At 38.7% G+C, this 12,375-nt stretch overlaps 1 protein-coding gene across 8 annotated transcripts in view; it reads left to right on the top strand.

Annotated features, from left to right (window-relative positions):
- The window catches only part of THSD7A (thrombospondin type 1 domain containing 7A), an 885,997-nt gene that overhangs the window by 520,206 nt on the left and 353,416 nt on the right, over positions 1–12,375 (top strand). The window lies entirely within an intron of this gene.

The following is a 12,375-nucleotide window of genomic DNA, read 5'->3' as shown; positions in this document are numbered from 1 at the left end:
CTTTGAGAGTCCCCAGAGTCTATTGTTCCTGTGTTTATGACCGAACGTCCCAGTGGTTAGCTCTCACTTTTATAAATAAGAGCATAAGATATGTGGGTTTCTGTTTCTGTGTTAGTTTGCTGACACAGAAAGGATGATGGCCTCCAACTGTATCCATGTTGCTACAAAGGATATTATTACATTTTTATGGTTGAGTAGTATTCCATGGTGTATATGTACATTTTCTTTATCCATTCCACCATTAATGAGGACCGAGGTTGGTCCCATATAGTTGATATTGTGAATACTTCTGTGATAAACATATAATGAACAAGTGTTTTTTGGAAAAACAATTCAGTTTCCTTTGGGTAATGCCCAGTAATGGGATTGCTGGGTCAAATAGTAATTCTATTTTCAGTTTTTTGAGAAATCTTCACATTGCTTTCTCAAAAGGAATTTGAGAAAGGGGCTAATTTAGTTTACATTCCCACCAATAGGGTAAGCATTCCCTTTTCTCTATAACCTCATCAACATCAGTTATTTTTACTTTCTAATAATGGCCATCCTGACTGGTATGAGATGGTGTGTCTTTGTGGTTTTGATTTGCATTTCTCTGATGATTAGTGATGATGAGCTCTTTTTCATAAGTTTGCTGGCTGCTTATGTATCATCTTTTGGGAAGTGTCCAATTATGTTTTTTGCCCACTTTTTAATGGGGTTGTTTATTTCCTCTTGATTTAAGTTCCCTGCAGACTCTGGATATTAGACCTTTGTCAGATCCATAGTTTGCAATTGCTGTCACTTTTTCTGTATGCTGTCTGTTTGCTCTGTTGATAGTTTCTTTTGCTCTGCAAAAGCTCCTTAGTTTAAGTAGGTCAATTTGTGTTTTTCCTGCATTTCCTTCTGAGGACCAAGTCACACATTTTTCACCTTGGCCCAGAAGACTATGTCCTAGGTTTTCTTAGAGGATTTTTATAGTTTGAGGTCTTACATTTGAGTCTTTAATTAAAAATAATTTTTGTATATGATGAGAGGTATAGGTCAAGTTTCATTCTGCTGAATAGAGTTAACCAGTGCTTCTAGCAACGTTTATTAAAGAGGGTTCTTGCCCCATTATTTATTTTTGCTGACTTTGTCAAGAATCTTTTAGTTGGAGGTGAGCATCTTTATTTTATGTTCTCTGTTCTGTTCCATTGGTCTATGTGTCTGTTTTTCTACCAGTACCGTTAAGTTTTGGTTACTATAGCCTTGCAGTATAATTTGAGGACAGGTAATGTTATGCCTCCAGCATTGTTCATTTTGTTTAGGATTACTTTGACTGTTTGGTCTCTTTCTGGTTCCACATAAATGTTAGAATAGCTTTTCTATCTCTGTGAAGAATAGCATTGATAATTTGATAGGAATTGCATAGAATCTGTAGATTGCTTTGGACATTATAGATATTTTAGCAATATTGATTCTTCCAATCCCTGAGCATAGAATGTTTTTCCATTTGTGTCATCTGTTTCTTTCAGCAGTGTTTTGTAGTTCTCCTCATAGAGATATTTCACCTCCTTGTTTACATGTATTTTTAGGTATTTTTGGATGGGCTAATATAAATGAGATTGCCTTCTTGATTTGGTTTCCAGCTTGAATGTTATTGGTGTATAGAAATGCTACTGATTTTTGTACATTGAGTTTTTATCCTGAAACGTTACTGAAGGCATTTATCACATCTATGAGTCTTACAGTGGAATCTTTAGAATTTTCTAGGTATAGAATTATATTGTCAGCAAAGAGAGATGATTCTATTTCCTTTTTTTTTTCTATTTCAATTTCTATTTCTTCTTCTTTTTTTGTGTGTGGCTCTTTGCTCTAGCTGTGATTTCCAGAACCACATTGACTAGGAGTCATGAGAACAAACATTCTTGTCTCGTTCCACTTCTTAGCAAGAATGTTTTCAACTTTTGCCTGTTTAGTATGGTGTTTGCTGTGGATTTGTCATGGATGGATCTTATTATTTTGAGACAGATTTATTTGCTGCCTCGTTTGTTGAGGATTTTTAACATGAAGGGAGGTTGGATTTTATTGAATTTATTTTCTGTGTTTTTTGAGATGATCATGGAGTTTTTTGTTTTTAATTCTGTTTATGTGGTGAATCACATTTATTGATTTGTGTATATTGGATCATCATTGCATCCCAAGTGTAAACCCCCTTGATCATGATGGATAGTTTTTGTTGATGTGTTGCCAGATTCAGTTTGCTGATATTTTGTTGAGGACTTTTGCATCTATGTTAATCAGGAATATTGGCCTGAAGTATTTTTGTTGTTATTGTGTCTTTGCCAGATTTTAGTGTCAGGATGATATTGATTTGTACAATGAGTTAGGGAGGAATTCCTCCTCCTCAGTTTTTTGGACTCATTTCGGTAGGAGTGGTACTGGCTCTTGTTTGTACATCTGGTAGAATTTGGCTGTGAATTCATCTGGTACAGGGATTTTTCGAGTTGGTAGTTTTTTTATTACTCATTCAATTTCATAACTCATTATTGGCCTACTCAGGCTTCCTATTTCTTCCTGGTTCAATTATGGGAGATTGTGTTTCCAGGAATGAATCCATTTCTTCTAGATTTTCTCGCTTGTCTGCATAGAGATGTTCATAGTAGTATCTAAAGATCTTTTATATTTCTTTGGGATTGGTTGTAATGTCATGTTTGTCATTTCTGATTGTATTTATTTGTATGTTCTCTCTTTTTTCTTTTGTTAATGTGTTAACATTCTATCGATCTTGTTTATCTTTTCAAAAAAGTAACTTTGTTTCATTGATCTTTTGTATAGATTTTAGTTTCGATTTTATTTAGTTCTGCTCTGATTGTAATTATTTCTTTTCTGCTAGCTTTGAATTTAGTTTGTTCTTGTTTTTCGGTTCCTTCATATATGACATTAGTTTGTTCATTTGTGATTAATTAGGTTTCATTGTTCACCTAAAAGTCATTCACAATCAAGTTGTTTGGTTTCCATTTATTTGTGTGGTTTTGAGAGCTCCTGCTGATATTTGCCTCTATTCTTATTTCACTGTTTTCCAAGAAGGTGTTTGGCATGATTTTTTTTTTTTTTTTTTTTTTTTTTTTTGAGACGGAGTCTTGCTCTGTCACACAGGTTGGAGTGTAGTGGCACAATCTCGGCTCACTGCCAACCTCCGCCTCCCAGGTTCAAGTGATTCTCCTGCCTCAGCCTCCTGAGTAGCTGGGATTACAGGTGTGTGCCACCACACTCAACTAATTTTTTGTATTTTGACTATGTTAGTTAGGGTGGTCTTGATCTCCTGACCTCTTGATCTGCCTGCCTCAGCCTCCCAAATTGCTGAGATTACAGACCTGAGTCATTGTGTCCGGCCTGGCTTGATTTTTATTTATTTTATTTTTATTTTTATTTTTATTTTTGAGACGGAGTTTCGCTCTTGTTACCCAGGCTGGAGTGCAATGGCACCATCTCGGCTCTCACCGCAACCTCTGCCTCCTGGGTTCAGGCAATTCTCCTGTCTCAGCCTCCTGAGTAGCTCGGATTACAGGCATGCGCCACCATGCCCAGCTAATTTTTGTATTTTTAGTAGAGACAGGGTTTCACCATATTGACCAGGATGGTCTCGATCTCTTGACCTCGTGATCTACCCGCCTCGGCCTCCCAAAGTGCTGGGATTACAGGCTTGAGCCACCGCGCCCGACTATTTTTATTTTTTATTTCTTTTTTAGATGGAGTCTCATTCTGTCACCCAGGCTAGAGTACAGTGGCAGGATCTTGGCTCACTGCAACCTCCGCCCCCCCAGGTTCAATAGATTATCCAGCCTCAGCCTCCCAAGTAGTTGTGATTACAGGCACCTGACACCATACCTGGCTAATTTTGTATTTTTAGTAGAGGTGGGGTTTCACCATCTTGGCCAGTCTGGTGTTGAACTCCTGACCTTGTGATTCACCCACTTTGGCAATTTGTTGTTAATTTGTTGAGACTTGTTTTATGACCAAACTTGATTGATTGTAGAATATATTCTATATGCAGATGAGAAAAATGTATATTTTGTAGTTTGGGAGTGGAGTATTCTCTAGATGTCTATTAGATCCAGTTGGTCAAGTGTCAAATTTAAGACCAGGATATCTTTGTTAGTTTTCTGCCTCGATGATATGTCTAATAATGTCAGTGAGATGTTGAAGTCCCCCAGTATTACTGTGTGACTGTCTGTGTCTATTCTTAGGTTTAGTAGTAATAGTTTTATAAAACTGAGTGCACTAATGTTGTGTTTGTAAATATTTAAGATAGTTAAATCCTTTTATCATTGTGTAATATTTTTCAGTGTGTGTGTGTGTGTGTGTGTGTGTGTGTGTGTGTGTGTTTAACTGTAGTTGATTTAAGTCTGTTTTATCTGATACAAGAATAGTGACCTCTGCTTTTTTTTTAATTTTCCATTTCCATGATAGATGTTTCTCCACTCCTTTACTATGAGCCGGTGGGCATCATTACATTTGAGTTAGATCTCTTAAAGATAGCAGAAGGTTGACTTTTTTAAAATGCAATTTAACATTCTAGATCTTATAAGTAGAGCTTTGAGGCTGTTTACATTCATAGTTAATACTGATATTAAAAGTGTTAGTCTTGTTGTGGTGTTACTAGCTAGTTTCTTTGTACTCTTGATTATGTAGTTGCTTTATAGGGTTTGTGGGTTATGCACTTACAGGTACTTTTGTGGCAACAAGTATGATTCTTTTGTTTCCATGTTTAGAACTCCCTTAAGCATCTCTTACAGGACTGGTCTGATGGTGACAAATTCTCCTAGTGATGTCAGGAAAAGGCTTTATTTCTCCATATTTATGATGCTTACTTTGGTGGGTTATGAGATTCTTGGTTGGAATTTCTTTTTTTTAAGATTGCTAAAAATAGGCCCCAATCTCTTCTGGCTTGTAAGCTTTCTGCTGAGAAGTCTGCTGTTATTCTGATGTGATTCCCTTTTAGGAAATATGAACGCTTTCTCTAGCTGCCTTTAAGATTTTTTTTTTCATGTCGAAATTGGAAAGTCTGATGACTGTGTCTGGGGGATCGTTATCTTGCCTAGTAAATCACAGGACTTTAAATTTGTTTTATTCACTTGCCAGCATCTCTAGTGAGGTTGGGAAACTTTTCACGGATTATATCCTGAACAATGTTTTTGAAATTGTCTACTTTCTCTTCTCTCTTGGAAATGTCAGTGAGTCATAGGCTTGCTCTCTTTGCATCATCCTGTAGTTCTCAGAAACTTTGGTCTTTTTAAAGAATTATTCTGTCATTTTTCTCTGACTGGGGTGATTCAAAGGACTGATCTTTGAGCGCCGAAATTCTTTCTTCTGCTCGGCTTTATTGTTAGGGCTTCCGTCTGTATTTTGAAATCTCCGTAGTAAATTTTTCCCTTCCATCGGTTCTGTTTGATTCTTCCTTTTCTTTCTTTCTTTTTTTTAAATTAAATTTTACGTTCTGGAATACATGTGCAGATTGTGCAGGTTTGTTACATAGATATACATGTGTCATGGTGGTTTCCTGCATTTATCGCCCCATCATCTACATTAGGTATTTCTCCTAATGCTATCCTTCCACTTGCTCCCCAACTGCTGATAGCCCTGGTGTGTGATGTTTACCTCCCTGTGCCCATGTGTTCTCATTGTTCCACTCCCACTTATGAGTGAGACCATGCAGTGTTTGATTTTCTGTTCCTGTGTTAGTTTGCTAGGAATGATGTTTCCAGCTTCATCCATGTCCCCGCAAAGGACATGAACTCCTCCTTTCTTATGGCTGCATAGTATTTCATGGTGTATATGTGCCACATTTTCTTTATCCAGTCTAATATTGATGGGCATTTGGGTTGGTTCCAAGTCTTTGCTGTTGTGAATAATGCTGCAATCAATGTACATGTCCATGTGTCTTTATAATAGAATGATTTATAATCCTTTGGGTATATACCCAGTAATGGGATTGCTGGGTCAAATGGTATTTCTGGTTCTAGATCCTTGAGGAATCGCCACACTGTCTTCCACAATGGTTGAACTAGTTTACACTCCCACCAACAGTGTAAAAGCGTTCCTATTTCTCTGCGTCCTCTCAAGCATCTGTTGTTTCCTGACATTGTAATGATCCCCATTCTAACTGGCGTGAGGTGGTATCTCACTGAGGTTTTGATTTGCATTTCTCTAATGACAAGTGGTGATGAGATTTTTTTTTACACACTGATTTATTTTCAAGCTTAATAGGCAATCACAAAGTATTTAATAAAACATAATTTTAAATAAATTTTAAAAGTAAAATCTTAAGTAAAGTCTCTGAATATAATCCTCCCACCTCCACCTCCCTCCTAGCTGGGACTATAGGCACATGCTACCACACCTGGCTTAAAAGTACAATTTTAATGGCAGATTTCAGACTCCTTAAGCTACACAATGGCTAATAGCTTAAGGACTTACAAATATACATTTATAAAATATTGAGGAAATCCACCAAAATGTTTTGTAAACATCGTAAATAAGCATCTACTGTATAATGTGGGAGAAAGTTTCGTGATCAACTTGGAAAGGTTTAAATCCTGTATTTTATAATACTGTTTTTCAAAGTTACTATTTCTATGAAATTTTCATTACACGTTCTGGTTTCAACTTCCTTATTTGCCACATTCACTAATATCAAGGACAGGTTTGTAAAATGTGCATATTAAGCTATGTACATACATACACATATATAGGTCTTTTTTCCCCTTGCATAATGCCTCTTCATAAGAACATACACGGTCTTTCAAGGAACAATCCGAGCATAGCAAAATACTGCCTTGAGACTTTTTTACGTGTTTGTTGTCCACATAAATGTCTTCTTTTGAGAAGTGTCTATTGATAGCCTTTGCCCACTTTTTGGTGGGGGTTGTTTGTTTTCTCCTCATAAATTTGTTGAAGTTCCTTGTAGATTCTGAATATTAGCCCTTTTCAGATGGATAAATTAAAAAATGTCTCCCATTCTGTAAGTTGCTTGTTCACTCTGATAATAGTTTATTTTGCTGTGCAAAAGCTCTTTGGTTTAGTTAGATCTCTTTTGTCAACTTTGGCTTTCATTGCCATTGCTTTTGGTGTTTTAGTCATGAAATCTTTGCCCATGCCTATATCCTGAATGGTATTGCCTAGGTTTTCTTCTAGGGTTTTTATGATTTTACGTCTTATGTTTAAGACTTTAATCCATTTTGAGTTAAAGGTGTAAGGAAGGGGCTGAGTTTCAGTTTTTGTATCAGGTGTAAGGAAGCGGTCCAGTTTCAGTTTTCTGCATATGGCTAGGCAGTTTTCCCAACACCATTTATTAAACGGGGAATCCTTTCCCCATTGACTTTTTTTGTCAGGTTTGTCAAAGATCAGATGGTTGTAGATGTGTGGCATTATTTCTGAGGCCTCTGTTCTGTTCCATTGGTCTATATTCCTATTTTGGTACAAGTACCATGCTGTTTTGGTTACTGTAGCTTTGTAGTATAGTTTGAAGATAGGTAGGGTGACACCTCAAACTTTGTTTCTTGTTTGTTTGTTTGGAGGGGTTATTTGTTTGTTTTTGCTTAGGATTGTCTTGGCTATACAGGCTCTTTTTGGTTCCATACAAAATTTAAGGTAGTTTTTTTTCTAATTCAGTGAAGAAAGTTCATGGTAGCTTGATGGGGATAGCACTGAATCTATAAATTACTTTGGGTAGTATAGCCATTTTCATGATATTGAGTCTTCCTATTCATGAGCATGGACTGTTTCGTCATTTGTTTGTGTCTCTTCTTATTTCCTTGAGCAGTGGTTTGTAGTTCTCCTTAAAGAGTTCCTTTATATTTCTTGTAAGTCGTACTCCTAGGTGTTTTATTCTCTTTGTAGCAATTGTGAATGGGAGCTTGCTCGTGATTTGCTTCTCTGTTGATCTGTTATTGGTGTATAGGAAGGCCTGTGATTTTTGCACATTGATTTTATATACTGAGATTGTTGAATTTGCTTATCAGCTTAAGGAGATTTTGGGCTGAGACAGTGGGGTTTTCTAAATATACAATCATGTCATCTGTCAACAGAGATAATTTGACTTCCTCTCTTCCTATTTGAATAATCTTTATTTCTTTCTCTTCCCTGATAGCCCCGGCTAGAACTGTCAATCTTATCTTAAATAGGAGTGGTGAGAGAGGGCATCCTTGTCTGGGGAGGGTTTTCAAAGGGAATGCTTCCAGCTTTTGCCCATTCAGTATGATATTGCCTGTGGGTTTGTCATAAATAGCTCTTATTATTTTGATATGTTACATCAATACCTAGTTTATTGAGTGTTTTTAGCATGAAGGGCTGTTGAATTTTATCGAAGGCCTTTTCTGCATCTATTGAGATAATCATGTGGTTTTTGACATTGGTTCTCTTTATGTGATGGATTACATTTATTGTTTTGTGTATGTTGAACAAGCCTTGCATCCCAGGGATGAAACTGACTTGATCACGATGGATAAGCTTTTACATGTGCTGCTGGATTCAGTTTGCCACTATTTTATTGAGGAGTTTTGCATAGACCTTCATTAGGGATACTGGCTTGAAATTTTCTTTTTTTGTTGTTGTGTCTTCCAGGTTTTAGTATCAGGATTATGCTGGCCTCATTGAAAAGAATTAGAGAGGAGTCTTTCTTTTTCTGTTGCTTGGAATAGTTTTAGAAGGAATGGTACCTCTGGTAGAATTTAACTGTGAATCTGTCTGGTCCTGGGCTTCTTTTGGTTGGTAGGCTATTAATTACTGCCTCAATTTCAGAACTTGTTATTGGTCTATTCAAGGATTTGACATCTTCCTTGTTTAGTTTTGGAAGGGTGTATGTGTCCAGAAATTTATCCATTTCCTGTAGATTTTCTAGTTTATTTGCATAAAGGTGTTTATAGTAGTCTCTAATGACAGTTTGTATTTCTGTGGGATCAGTGGTGATATCCCCTTTATCATTTTTTATTGTGTCTATTTGATTCTTCTCTCTTTTCTTTATTAGTCCGGCTAGTGGTCTATCTATTTTGTTCATTTTTTCAAAAAATCAGCTCCTGAATTCATTGATTTTTTTGAAGGGTTTTCCATGTCTCTATCTCTTTTAGTTCTGCTCTGATCTTCATTATTTCTTGTCTTCTCCTAGCTTTTGAATTTGTTTGCTCTTGCTTCTCTAGTTCTTTTCATTGTGATGTTTGGGTATCAATTTTAGATATCTCCTGCTTTCTCCTGTGGGCATTTAGTGCTACAAATTTCTCTCTAAACATTGCTTGAACTGTGTGCCAGAGATTCTGGTACATTGTATCTTTGTTCTCACTGGTTTTAAAGAATTTATTTATTTCTGCCTTAATTTCATTATTTACCCAGTAGCTATTCAGAAGCAGGTTGTTCAGTTTCCATGTAGTTGTGTGGTTTTGAGTGAGTTTCTTAATCCTGAGTTCTCATTTGGTTGCACCATGGTCTGAGAAACTGTTTGCTGTGTTATGATTTTTGTTCTTTTGCATTTGCTGAGGAGTGTTTTACTTCCAAATATGTGGCTGATTTTATAATAAGTGCTATGTGATGCTGAGAAGAATGTACATTCTGTTGATTTGGGGTAGAGAGTTCTGTAGATGTCTATTAGTTCTGCTTGGTCCAGAGCTGAGTTCAAGTCCTGAATATCCTTGTTAATTTTCTGTCTTGTTGATCTGGCTAATATTGACAGTGAGGTTTTAAAGTCTCACCCTTTTATTGTGTGAGAGTCTAATTCTCTTTGTAGGTCTCTAAGAACTTGCTTCATGAATCTGGATGCTTCTGAATTGGGTGCATATGTATTTAGGATAGTTAGCTCTTCTTGTTGCATTGATCTTTTTACCATTATGTAATGCCTTTCTTTGTCTCTTTTAATCTTTGATGGTTTAACGTCTGTTTTCTCAGAGACCAGGATTGGAACGCCTCCTTTTTTTTTTTTCTTTTCCATTTGCTTGGTAAATCTTCCTCCATCCCTTTATTTTGAGCTTATGTGGGTCTTTGCACATAAAATGATGGGTCTCCTGAGCACAGCACACAAGTGGGTCTTTACTCTTGACCAAATTTGCCAGTCTGTGTCTTTTAATTGGGGCATTTAGCCCATTTACATTTAAAGTTAATATTATGTCTAAATTTGATTCTGTCATTATAATGCTAGCTAGCTGGTTATTTTGTCCATTAGTTGATGCAATGTCTTCATAGTGTTGATGGTCTTTACATTTTGGGTTGTTTTTGCAGTGGCTAGTACCAGTTTTTTTCTTTCCATATTTATTGTTTCCTTCAGGACATCTTGTAAAGCAGGCCTGGTGATGACAAAATTCCTTAGCATTTGCTTGTCTGTAAAGGATTTTATTTCTCCTTCACTTATGAAGTTTAGCTTGGCTGGATAGGAAATTCTGGTATGAAAATTCTTTTCTTTAAGAATGTTGAGTTTTTTTAAGAATGTTGACCAACTTTCAAGATGGCCGCCTAAGAACACCTCAGGACTTCAGCTCCCAGTGAAAGTGCAGAGGGTGAGTGGACGCCGCATTTCCAGACGAACTCTTATTGCCCACAGACCAGGAGATACCCAGGCAGAGGGGTCGCCAGCGTCGCAGTCCCAGCCGGTGCGGCTGTTTTGGCCCCTGCGGGGCTGATTCCGCCCGCGCGGCTGCTGTGACCACTCCCTGTTGCTGCGGTTCTCCGTACAAAAGCCACTGGTCTGGGAGCCCTCTTAGCTGGCGAGCAGAGCCTTGAGACGGCAGAATAGCCCATTCATCTGAAATAGCGAGCCAGGCCAGGAGATTCCTAGGCAAAAAATCCGCCAGGAGCCGGCGCCGCGGTTCGAGCCGACTCCGTGAGTCGCAGCACGGGAGATCCCGGCGCCTTTTCAACAAGCGACCGGAACGCGGGGTCGTTCAACTTAAAAGAAAAGACTCTGAGTCAGGGAGCCAGGTGATCAGGTTCGGTTGGTCCCACCCCTCCACCCCCAACAACAACGAAAACAAAAACAGTAATTGGAAACCCTCTGGGTTGAGCCCTTCAAACCAAGCACAGCTGAACCGGGACGGTCCGGCTCCGTGGGGGAGGGGCTTCCGCCATTACTGAGACTCTCCACCGCTACCGAGGCAGGCTGCCGTTGCCGAGGCAACCCGCCGTTGCCGAGGCAACCTGCCACAACAGAGAGAGTCCGCCATAACAGAGGCGGGGCCACCATTGCCCAGACAGTTCTAACTACGCCCATATAAAAAGGACTACAGGGAAGAGCTCAGGGCAGCTGGGCGGAGCCCACAGCAGCTCAGCAAAGCCCCTGCGGGCAGGCAGAGGCTAGGCGTCCTGCTAGCTGGGCGGGTCCGACCTGAAAACAAAAAATCAAAAAAGGCAGTAGTGCAACGGAAACTCATAAAGCTCCAACTCCCTGGGACAGAGACAGACAACAGGTGGATAAACCCACAAAAATGGGTAGAAACCAGCGTAAAAAGGATGAAAACTCCCGAAACCAGAACACCTCTCCTCCTAAAAGTGATCACAACTCCTCACCAGCAAGGGAACCAGACCGGATGGAGGAGGAGGGTGATGAAATGACAGAATCAGACTTCAGAAGATGGGTAGTAAGAAACTACAATGAGCTAAAAGAACATGTTCTAACCCATCGCAAAGAAAATAGGAACCTTGAAAAAAGATTGGACGAACTGCTGACGAGAATGGACAGCATAGAGAGGAGAATAAGTGAATTGATGGAGCTGAAAAACGCAACACGAGAACTTCGTGAAGCATGCACAAGCTTCAACAGCCGAATTGACCAAGCAGAAGAAAGGATATCAGAGGTCGAAGACCAACTCAATGAAATAAAAAGAGAAGGCAAGAACAGAGAAAAAAGCGCAAAAAGGAATGAACAAAATCTTCAAGAAATGTGGGACTATGTGAAAAGACCTAATCTACGTCTGATAGGTGTACCTGAATGTGATGAAGAGAATGAATCCAAGCTGGAAAATACTCTTCAGGATATTATCCAGGAAAACTTCCCCAACCTAGCAAGGCAGACCAATATTCAAATCCAGGAAATACAGAGAACACCACAGAGATATTCCTCAAGAAGAGCAACCCCAAGGCACATAATCGTCAGATTCACCAGGGTTGAAATGAAAGAGAAAATGCTAAGGGCAGCCAGAGAGAAAGGTCGGGTTACCCACAAAGGGAAGCCCATTAGACTCACAGCAGATCTCTCAGCAGAAACCCTACAAGCCAGAAGAGACTGGGGGCCAATATTCAACATCCTTAAAGAAAAGAACTTTCAACCCAGAATCTCCTATCCAGCCAAACTCAGCTTCATAAGTGAAGGAAAAATAAAATCCTTTGTGAACAAGCAAGCACTCAGAGATTTCATCACCACCAAACCTGCTCTACAAG

Source organism: Saimiri boliviensis, chromosome 10, assembly GCF_048565385.1.
Source record: "Saimiri boliviensis isolate mSaiBol1 chromosome 10, mSaiBol1.pri, whole genome shotgun sequence".
In the NCBI taxonomy this organism is placed as follows: domain Eukaryota; kingdom Metazoa; phylum Chordata; class Mammalia; order Primates; family Cebidae; genus Saimiri; species Saimiri boliviensis.
The sequence above is the reverse complement of the archived record's forward strand: the minus strand, read 5'-3'. Positions and strand labels throughout refer to the sequence as shown.